Raw genomic sequence first — 12,338 nt, 5'->3', positions numbered from 1 at the left:
ACAGGCCCTCAACTGAAGGGAGCTATCAACAGGGACATACAGAGAAGATGATACACACATACAAACTGAATGATTAACATATCCACACACATATTGATAAAAAGTAATCCAAGACCACATTCAGACACAAACACACACACAAACACACACACACAAACACAAAAGCAAACTCACTCAAACACACATTGACACGTAAATGCACATACACACGTGTAGGCGCACAGACAGTCATCCTACCAACTTTACGTGCTACAACAACTACTACTAAGAGTGCACATGTATATGTGTGCTTGATAATAAAGTAACAATATGTGTGTGTGTGTGTGTGTGTGTGTGTGTGTGTGTGCTAGACACAGAGATATCCATGAGAATGTTAATGAGAATCACTTTATTATGCATGCATGTCGTTTCTTGTGTATTATATACATGGCTCTTCATAATGCTGCAGAATGCTGCATTCACATGAATGGGCCTTCCCAACGTTCGGAGGTCTGATAATTCTGTATAACAGGTCGCTGTCAAGGAAGATGGGTTTTGTGCTTCATATTAACGTCTTTCATATCACTCCACAAGTAGTATGGTCACTGTTTGCAATGGAACTTCATTGAAAAGTGAAAGCAGATGGTTGATCAGCTGTGTTCTAAAGAATGTGTGATTCAAGTTCAGCGCGTGTTGCAAAATCTCTGTTTCTCAGCAAAAGCCACGATGAAACGGTAAACAAATAAATGTAGAGAGTCATATTATGTGGAGTTTATTTTTTCGTTTTGACAAATAAGCCTAGTCGTGTAATAAGTGTAATAATGTTTAAAATGCCAGTCATTACCGCCATACATTATCGCCATACATTATCCTGTGTATCTCTGTATCTGTACCAACTGCAGCATTTACATCCTTGGCCTGTATGCGTAAACAGAGGTTAAGGGCCTTATCACCTCTGTTCATCATGAACACGTCCATAATTTATTAATTCACTGTTTCACCGTGGAACAGGAAACAGGAACACTCACAGAAAGACCGACAGTGGGAAGAATGAGGAGAAAGGGGGATGGAGAGAGAGAAGGAGAGTGCGTGTTAGAAAAAAAAGGCATATTAGCTATAGCATTCTAGTCACATGAATATCACTATCACGAGTGAGTGGAAGAAGGCAAAATAAAAGGCCCTCATGATGTCATCTCATCAATAACTCAAGAGCTGCTCTTTCTTCATCTACTTCATCCTCTCCTACTGTACATCTCCTGTCTTATTCATAGGAACATGATTCGAATTACAGGGGGTATTGGGGGGTCTGACCCCCCTAGATGAGACTTAGACCCTCCCAAAAGGGATGAAAATAATAGTTTGGGGAGTACTGAAAAAAATTAATAAAATAATGTTATCCAATATTGCATGTAATTAAAGGCAGTATTATCATCACATACCAACAATTCAGGATATAATCTAATGAAATACGATTTTCAAACCCTCACCCCCATTGGGCAGTCCCATTTCACTGGTACGTTCAGACTGTGTTCTTTGCTATGATATAATACTGACCGAATTAAAACAAATGCACAGTGTACAGTAGGCTGCAAAAGTACGAATAGGTTAACAAGCGCTGGCCATACATTTGTCTAATATTTCACTGCCTTTGTAACATAGTGATAGCCAAACATTGAGTAGCAAGATCGCTATGATTTAACCGGAGGTCTCCCTTCCACTCAGTGGCCACGACCATCGCTGCTGCTTAGCTTAAAAAACATTAGGGTCTACAATAACACGCCATAAGAGGAGTTCCATATACTGACACGGGGAGAGGTTTAATGAGGGGATTTGTCATTTTGTGCAATTTCATTCGTAATGTTTTAACAAGAGGGAATCTGCACTAATATTCAGGGAATTTCGCATGTTGAGTAGTGGTTCTCAACCTTTTTTAAGCAAATGCCCATACATCCATAATTGCAACGTTACCTGCAGTTTGTTTGAAACGCTACGTGAACATATAAGTCAACTGGACCTGAAATGTATTTCCTCGTTGGCATTATTAGAGATCAGCCTCTCATAAAAGCGTATTGTTGCACAAACGTTGTGTGGTATTATTGGTATAACACCAGGCGCACAATGCATTAGGCTACATTACATGAAATACCTTGGCTAAACAACTTGAAGATATTTTTTTTCCAACCAAGTACAAAGTCAGACAAGTAAAAGACGAACGGAGTCATTTTTTCATTCGTTTGATGTTTGGTAGGCTTAGGCTAGCCAAGTAAAACTAATCAAATGAACCAAAGGCAGGCCTTGTATTAGGCTAGGTGAACTTGGCTATTAAACGGGAGACTTTCTGTAGCCCATCTGTAAATGATTCTGGGTCTTAAATTTAAGTTATATGTTTGCCATTCCTGTGCTATTGGTCTGTATGCATTTCCGTGTTTGCCAGCCACGGTCATATGACCTATATATCGAAGGAAAATTGACTGTGAACCACAAGTGTCAAACATGTGTCTAAGCCTATATAAAATGGAGGGTGACGTCACTAGTCAAAATAGCGGTACCCCCGAAGCTCATGGTATAATTCGAACACTGCACAGGAAGCTGTCTGTGCAGCGACAGGAAGTGCTTTCTTTCCCTGCATCCACATTGATAACTCAGACAGGTGCGCCCAATGAATACTCAGCAACCAAGTGAGGAAATGGCACCTGTACTGCTAAATCTGAAATATTTGTAACAACGTTTGGATTTGGACTCTTCTAGAAAGATTGCCATTAGTTGGGGAAAAGATGAAAAAACTAAGAAAGGGAATGAACATCAGTCTATACAAATAATTGATTAACCCTTGTAAGCCCAAATTTTTCCCAGACATGCAAATATGCAAATCATGTGTTATTAGCAACCCTTTGATGTAATCAATATATATATATATATATATATATATATATTTTTTTTTTTTTTTTTTTTTTTTTTTTATGTAGAAAAGTAGATGAAAAAGTGAGTTTTATTAATATGCGTATACTCAATTAAAGGTTGCTCAAATTGTTTTTTTTGGTAAAATAAAGGTATTCTGACAGGATTTTTCAAACTTTTCAAACTGATATAAACACTGAGACCAATGGCAATAATAATAATGAAAAATATGTTAACATTGTTTATTTACCAGGAGCTTCGACTCGTTAAAATAGAACCCCGAATGTGTATGTCTGTGCATGCGAGTGTGTGTCTGCATAGTGTTAGTGTTAGTGTATATGGGTGTGTATGTGTATATGTGTGTGTGTGTGTGTGTGTGTGTGTGTGTGTGTGTGTGTGTGTGTGTGTGTGTATCTGCAGGTGGGTGTGTGAGAGCAGCAGGCAAAGCGCATGCCATGTTCAATGTGAAGTCCCCTTGAGTGTGTATGTCTGTCTGTGTGTGTGTGTGAGTGTGTATGTCTGTGTGTGTGTGTGTATTTGTGTGTGTGTGTGTGTGTGTGTGTGTGTGTATGTCTGTGTGTATGCGTGTGTGAGTGTGTATCTGTGTGTGTGAGTGTGTACTGTATATCTGTGTGTGTGAGAGTGTGTATGTCTGTGTGTGTGTTTGTGTCTGTGTGTGTGTGAGTGTGTATGTTTGAGTGTGTATATATCTGTGTATGTGAGTGTATATCTGTGTGTGTGTGTGTGTGTGTGTGTGTGTGTGTGTGTGTGTGTGTGTGTGTATGTATGTGTGTATTTGTGTGTGTGTGTGTGTGTGTGTGTATGTGTGAGTGTGTATGTCTGTGTGTATGTATGTGAGTGTGTGTGTATGTCTGTGTGTGTGAGTGTATATATCTGTGTGTGTGTGTGTGTGTGTGTGTGTGTGTGTGTGTGTGTGTGTGTGTGTGTGAATATGTGTGTGTGAGTGTGTATGTCTGTGAGTGTGTGTGTCTGTGTGTATGTCTGTGTGTGTGAATATGTGAATATGTGTATGTGTGTGAGTGTATGTCTGTGTGTGTGTGTGTGTGTGTGAGAGAGTGTGTATATCTGTGTGTATGTGTGAGTGAGTATGTATGTGTGTGTGTATCTGTGTGTGAGTGTGTGTATGTGTGTGTGTGTACAGTATGTCTCTGTATGTGTGTATGTGTGTGTGTTTGTAGGTGTAGAAGTATGTGTGCATCTAGATACAACATTCTATCCCACCGGTCACTATTGTGACCGTTAACATGTTTACTCATTCTGCAAACACACCAAAAACATTTGAATAATTATAAATGTATATATCATAACTCGACACCTTAAAGACCATGTGTACAAAATATGTGTCCTATGTTTATTTTAAAATACTTTAAAAACCTTTTCTTTGGGAGCTGTGAGGCACTCATCCTCTTCTCAAGGTGCAACCAGGAAGTAAACAGCTCTGGTCATGTGACAATTTACTCAATACATTTGACACTGCACACATTTCATTGAAACACTCCACTGTTTCAATATTTACTGAAAGAGTATTGGGATATTCCCCAGTTACAGTTTTAGAGGCTTATGAGTACATATTTTTTTTTTCGGTCACAATTGTGACCGATGGGTTGAAATGGGTTAAAATAACAATTTTGGCAATGCAAATAAGAAGCCAGATATGCAGAAAGATTTGTAAAAGATTTGCTTGAATGATAATTCCACACATGAAGATCACTGTCTTACAATGGAGTGGTGTGTGTGTGTGTGTGTGTGTGGACAAAACCAAGATTGAAATAGGCTACTTAAATCAAAACTGAGCTAAAAATGGATTGTTTGCCTTCAAGTGCATGTCAGCTAAAATATAAGAATCAGATATTTTCAATAAGGGCTGACATTTATTGAACATAATAATGACTTTACAGAGACATGAGCATGAATAGTGCATAGACAGAACACATTACGTGCTTTCAACATATGTTCTTTTTGAAATAATGGGACAGACATTTGCAAATTTCCCTCACGGGATCAAAAGATACTTATACATTAGTTCTATGTTCAATATATGACTTGGGGAAATTGACGAATAGCCTTATTCTGCTGAGGTGTCAGCAGGCTGCACACACAGAGAGGAGATGTAGGCTTACTCTTGACAGTTCTCTTGTAGGAGATATAGGCTTACTCTTGACAGCTCTCTTGTAGGAGATGTAGGCTTACTCTTGACAGTTCTAGCAAGTGAAGCAACGTTAGTGTCTGCCATCTAACACGGAAAAGCTTAGCGCATCTAGCACCGACAAAACTATATGAGACCATCACAATTGTTTTCGTCTTGTAGCCTATAACTAACTGTTGATCTATCATGGTGACATTATCATAGCACTATAATTTCAACACCACTGCAAGTGCCTCGGACGAAACCAGAGATGTATTCCACAACCTTAAATATATATATAAGGCCTGAATTCACTGACTAACTTAGACCTCTTGCATGTACAGTTGACAGCTTGTTGAGCAACATTTTGCTATAAAGTTAATGTTAATAATTTAATTAAGTGTGTTATCAAGTCGAGTCTTAACTAAAGATCAATGCCCTGCTTTCTTGCATGATAGCCCAGTTGACTACTGGATAGAACATGAGTTAATGGCAATATTTTCTGTAGCTATGTTAAAACCAGATTGGGCTATTACTGTCTTAACTGTGACTGCCTTTTTTCAGTTACGGAGCTTGGGAGAGCTAGTGAGAGGGAGAATGTGCACTAATTTTTAGCACAATTTAGTATCTGTGTGCTCCTTTTACTAAATAGTGCGCTTTGTTGACCACATTTTGGTCTCATTTTATTAGATTGTGTGGTCAATTTAGTAAATTGTGTGGACATTTTACAATATTGTGCACATATTTTACTAAATTGTTTTCTCATTTTACAAAAATAAAATAAAATCAGAGCACAATTTAGTAAAATGAGTTCACTATTTAGTAAATTTAGTGCACTTTTTAGTAACATGCACACAATTTAGTAAAATGAGCGCACAATTTCTGAATATAAACAAATACATATTGTGCTGTAAGTGTAGTTAAATGTGTCCTGTCTCTTTAAGAGTTATTTCTTTATTGATGATGTCAGCATCTCCATGACTACAGTTTAGCATTAGTAAATCAGTTAATCTGAAAACAGTGAAAAAGGCTTCATACATTTCTGCTCATGTTATCTAAAGCCATCTGTTACATTTCATGCCTTTGGATGCACTGTTGGTATGCTATTTCTGTTAATGGAAGTCTTGAGTGACATATAGTTTTGATTAGTTTAAGTTAGTGCAGATTTCATATTATAATCTAATGAGTTCATGTTACATGTCATTGTAAACACTGGATGAGATAATCCATTGTCATGAGTTTAGCTAAAAATCTTCTTGTAGTTTTACCCTACTTCCAGTGAACCATTAAAATAGAGTTGAACTAAGCATCCTCTTCAGCGCAGTGATTGGAGGTGTCTATCTGCCAGCTTGTGCAGGGTGTATAAAGGTGGCAACATATCTTGCAATGACCCCTCCAGGATTCTGTACTTAATAAATATATATATTAGAGAAATTCACAGAAAGACATTATTTTTAATTATTTATTCATTTGGCTGACAATTTTATACAAAGCAACTACATATGTCAATTAAGGGCCAGTCTCCCCAGAGCAACTTAGGGTAAAGTGCCTTGTTAAGTGCCCGGTTATTAAACCTGTGGCATGTGAATGTTTTCTTTTTACATACAAGACAGACAGTATGAAAGACAGAGTATGATCACTTCCATTTTGAGGTGAGTAGTCATTAAATAACAGTCTAACAGAGCTTGTGCTTAATGTACATGTATGTTGTTGTGTGGGAGGTCTGTGGAGAACTCTACTGAACTTTCAGCCATCTCTCTCAGGTAGGACCACCAGTAATTACTGCCACAGCACTGTTGGCTTCAGCGAGACTGACCTTTTCCTCTGTCTACCATTGAACCATCAAACAGCAGATATCCACGATTGAGATCGATAAGCATTGATCGATGTCATTTCCCTTTAAAAACAACCCATTTGGATACTGAATTGGAACCTTTTCAGTCTCTTATGTGAGAAAAGTCTGTAATTTTGAAATATCACTCCAGCAGTACTCTGCTTATTCACATCCGAGAGGAACTATCAGTACATTCTCCAAAGATCATTATCCATATATATTTCACCCTCTGTGGGACTTATTAAGGATAGTAATTAAAAAAAACATTTCATTTAAAGTTGATTTAAGCCTAAAATAAATGTGCTGTGCTAACTTGCCTATAGTCTACGTTGGACCTACCAGAACATAGCTTTAATTTTGAGACTGTTTTTGCATTAACAACAAAAATAGCTTATAGCTTGAAGTGCAAGGTGCATCGAATCATCGAATCATGTCGCTATTTTTAAACCACAGACAAGGCTCAGAATAGCATTACACTGTGGTGGTAGTGTAAGGAAGGTCCCTACAGACAAATCAAAGTATTGTAAACTTTGCAAGTGTACAGAGAGGTTAGGACTGTTTCTGAAGACGGTGCCTTAACTCTACTTCCGGTCTCCAGCAGCTTGCGGAAAACTTCATACAGCGCTGTGCAGATCTGGCTGAACGTGGTGCAAAACTACTCTGAATAACATATTTTTGCTCCCAAATGAAAGTTTGAATTCATTGTCATCCATAAAAAGACCCTAGTTTGTTAAAACTCTAGATCGTTCCTTTAAAACATGATGCAATGCTGCAATAATGTGAGTTATTTTAACAATAAGTCACAAAAGAGAAACCAAGGCAGCACTCTGTACCTCCCAGTTACGGTTCTTTTGCTTTTGTTTTAGGGCACTGATGTTGAGTTAATGTACTCTGCCTTTGTTTAGCCGCATGCTAAAGTTGAGTTACCGGTAAGGTACTCTGCCTTTAGCCACACATCAAAGGGAAGTTACTGTAGCCTACTGCTTTAGCTTGTTAGGCAACTTAGCAGCAAATACCAAGCTGCACCGTAGGCTATCATAAACAAACCATTGTATAGCAGTACCAGCCATACGCAATCATAAATAATGTTTGTATTTTCGCCAAATTAGTCACTCAGTACCACCTGTCACTAGTTGCAGGAGTGTGGACCTTTAATACCATGACACACCTCCCATGATCCCTAATCTCACACCTCCCACATCCCTAATCACACATTGGCAAAGCTCAACAACAGTTCACAAATAAATATATCCTACCTTTTCTTGTAACCATTGCGATGAACGTCATCTGAGATGTTAAACTCACGTTTTGAGCATTAAACCTTGCTGGCATTCACACTAAGCATCTATCCACAAATCATCCTCTTTTAGGCAAGAGTAATTCTATTCAGTTCGATGCAGGAGAAACACGCAACAGATAACACGATTTCAAAACATCATCCACCCACATGTATATCTTTTTGTTTGATCGATTTCCTCAGTGTCAAAACAATTAGGCTAATCCATCAACTGTGCATCCGGAGCATAATGTAACCCTTGTTTAACCTGGTCAAATCCAACATCTATTAATGAAATAGGCTAGCATATTGGTCAAATCAAATGTTTTTTTTTTTGGACCTTATAATATTAATTCCTACGGATATTGATAAAATATCATTATCATTTTTGTTATCATTATACTGATTTTCCCTATTAATTATCAGTTCATTGTGGGGCTGGGTAAATCAACTATATTGATTATTATGGAAGTTACTGCCTTTTGCCTTGTATGGAAGTTACTGCCTTTGCCTCCTCATTTTTTGGCAGATAATACAAAGGCAGAGTACAACTTCCAAATAAGGGTCAAAGGTCAAGTTTGAGCCCAATATTTTCTATGTACAGACTTATCTTCATTAAAACATGTAATAGCCATAATTCCAGTGTCCTATAATACATTTGGCTGGACAACAAAGAAACTTTGGTAAGACTTTACTTGACGGGTGAGTTCATAACACATTCCCAGCAGCTGTCATAAACTGTACATAAAGCATTCATGGCTGTTTCATGAGACATGACTCAACTTTCATACCAAACCTTTCATGAATGTGGAAGACAGAACGATGGCAACTTGTCAAAATAAAAGTCCAACAATCGCAATCGCCGTTTTTGTTCCAAACCTCTTACCTGATCACGTCACATCTGAGTCAATGGGCTACTGCAGTGCCAAAAAAACAGAACATGGTCAAGCAAATAATTTTGCCTCCAATATTTCATAAAGGATACCATTAATTTAATCTTGTAAATATTTCATTAATATATCATATTAAGTCTACATTGAATGTCACTTTACTATGCAAGTTGTGAAGTATTCGTAATCACTGAGTTTAACACTGGGAGGTAAACTAGCCTACATTCAGCTGACTCGTATTTGTGTAACCTGGAATGGTTAGACATTCCCAGTAGCAAAAGATGAGAAATCATCTGCAAAGGTTACATCATAAAACAAATACATTTTTTATGAAACAAAAATTATTTGCTTGACCATGTTTATGACAGCTGCTATGAATGTGTTATGAACTCACCCGTCAAGTAAAGTGTTACCGAAACGGTAAAGTAATTTTTCTCAGTTTTACACTCTGGGGAGTTAAAGTCATTTGCCTTTGTAGGGCAGCATAGGTTACATTATACATTATAATTTCGGCCCAAAGTTGGAAACCATTTGGAGAAATTTGTTGCCATTTCAAAACCAGATTACTCAGGAACCACTTGTACAGAGGCAGGCTTTATATCCTCGTATTCGGTAAAGTCTGTTGTTTATTGTGATATATGGTTTGTCATGTGTTGAGTGAAGAGTTTGTGAGATATTTCACCGAGAGTAATGGGTGTGCAGAGCTATGTGCAGAATGCAAATATGATTCAATATCATTGCAGCTAATATTATTGGAGAGCTTAGATTCTGCTTGTTCACATGATATGTGTGATATCTGTGTGACCAGTAGGCCTACTCTGCAATAAATTTAGACTAGTTGAACTTGGACTTGAGATTTTACTGGGCACAGCAGTTCAGTACTGGGGCACGGGCACGAGTAAAAAGGGTCTAAAAAGGGTGACGCCCATACTAAAGTAGAACAAAATCCAGGACAATTTTGAAATTCTGGCCGCATTTTTTTTTAAGTATATTTTTTGGGGGGGCTTTTATGCCTTTATTGTGGATAGGATAGTGGAGAATGACAGGTAGTAAATGGAAGAGAGAGTTGGGGTGGGATTCGGAGAGGACCACGGGGCGGGAATCGAACCTGGGTTGCCGGTGTGCAGTGCAGGTGCCCCAGCCAGTTGCGTCACGGCCAGGGCCCGGCCGCGTTTTTTAGGTCTCAAAAAGAGGACATGTCTGGGGAAAAGAGGACGTTTGGTCACCCTACATTAAAGGTGTGAGAGAGGCCGCCAAAGTTTTAGATATTGGATTGTAGCTCATGCTTTAGCAAGAATCAAGTTCTTCTAGGCTACATTTGTTTTCATCTTGGCAAATAAGCTGTAACCTAGGAACAGGTTACCTGTTCATCACCACTCACCTCCACACAAGCCAAGAAACACCCCAATTTGGCTGGGCGCTGAGAGGGCCTGCCTTTCTGCCTGACATGAAGCCTGGTCAAGGTATTTGATTTTATTCAAAGAGACCCCTACAACTACTACTACTACTACTACTACTACTACAGTACTACTACTATTACAGAGAAGATAAATAACATGAGATAAAACTTTAATTTAAAGCACAACCGTAAACCAAAGCCCAATGGCATAGAAGCCATGCATGCATCTGAAGAACAACATCAACAACAAAAACACACAAGCCCTCCATGGGGGTTTAAAAAAAGGAGAAATAACAGTTCACATTATGCAACTATAAAAGCTGATCTTGAAATTCCCACCCCGACACCCGTAATGCAATTATTTCAAACAGGCGTTAAATATTAATATCATGTTTTGTTTTGTTGTGTTCCTTTCTCTCCCTTGCTTTCCACACCAAATCGCTCTGAGCCTTGGCTATAATCTCCATCCGAATCACATTGTTTGCTTAGACTGTACAAACAATGTAGGGTTTTTTTTCTGCCCTTAATTTATTTTTTACTTTAACAAATTGCTTAAACAGGATGTGATTAATATTTCATCTTTGTGTTGTTCTTAAAGCTCTCCAACGGAAATGAGGCAGGTATACCCAACACATAAATCTTTAACATGTCCACTATCTCACCATGGTGTCCTGCCTGCAAGCGAACTCATTGGATATGAGCTGTTTCCTGTGTTTCCTGTCTTAGGCTTGGCTGCCTGTTTCCTCTTGTTTTAAAGGGACACCAGGCAAGCCTGATGCTTTTTCTCTACGAAACTCCCCTTCGCTCGGTCTGAAGCTCTTTTCCTTTTCTTTGCGTCTTCTGTCAAGGGTTTTCGCTGCTTCTTCGCCGGCTCTGCCATTATACACACGTTTGCAACAATCTCTAGCGTTTCGTTAGCCTGCCTCTGTGCTGTAAACTGATCCTGCTTCAGTGGGCGGGTAGGATACACCGAACTTGCAAGTGGGATGTTCTTCCTACAGCCAGTAAGGGCGAGCCTTCATTCGCCCCGTAATGAGTCATTTAACCATATACCGACTTACGAAGATGATTAATTAACACGAAAACGTTGCCTGGTGTCCCTTTAAAAGCAGATGCCACCTCATTTACTTGCAATATTTAGTCTTTTTTCAGCAATACATGGACACACACACACACAGACACACACACACACACACACACACACACACACACAGCCTTTGCAGACATTTTAAACTGTGTGAACATGCAACAGGCACACCTCATACACTCAAACAAGCTCTCTCTCTCTCTTTCTCTTTCTCTCTCTTACACACACACACACACACACACAAACAAACACACTCTTTTTCTCACACACACACACACACACACACACACACACACACACACACACACACACACACACACACACTTTCTCATACACTCTCCCTCTCACACATTCACACACACACACAGAGATAGAGCGAGAGAGAGAGAGAGACCTTGAACTATAAGCAGTGTTCACTAGGTCCATTCCTACTGACCCCTCATTTCGATTTTCATTCAGCCGGTTAGCAGCACGTCAGTCAGGTTCAGGTTCAGGTTCAGGTTTCTCCCAGTGGTGGTGTTGGGCGACTCTCATAAAGACTCAGCAGGAATGACAACCCTGACATTATACTCCATTCAGTTCAGCTCTGCTGGAACACAGGGAGTGTGCCCTGCACTTCATGTGACATGAAGCAGATGAATTGTGTGTGTGTGTGTGTGTGTGTTTGTCTGTGTGTGTGTGCAGCTGTATGAATATGTTGGTCACAATACCAACCCGTGTGCGTGTGTGTGTGTGTGTGCAAGTGATTATGTGTAATATCATACTGAATGTGATGTATGTGTGGGATTTTCACAGCATATGTGAGTATGATATAGTGCTAGGCTAGTAT

The sequence above is a fragment of the Alosa sapidissima genome, chromosome 20 (genome assembly GCF_018492685.1).
Source record: "Alosa sapidissima isolate fAloSap1 chromosome 20, fAloSap1.pri, whole genome shotgun sequence".
NCBI classification, from domain to species: Eukaryota; Metazoa; Chordata; class Actinopteri; order Clupeiformes; family Clupeidae; genus Alosa; species Alosa sapidissima.
Note: the sequence above shows the minus strand (reverse complement) of the source record.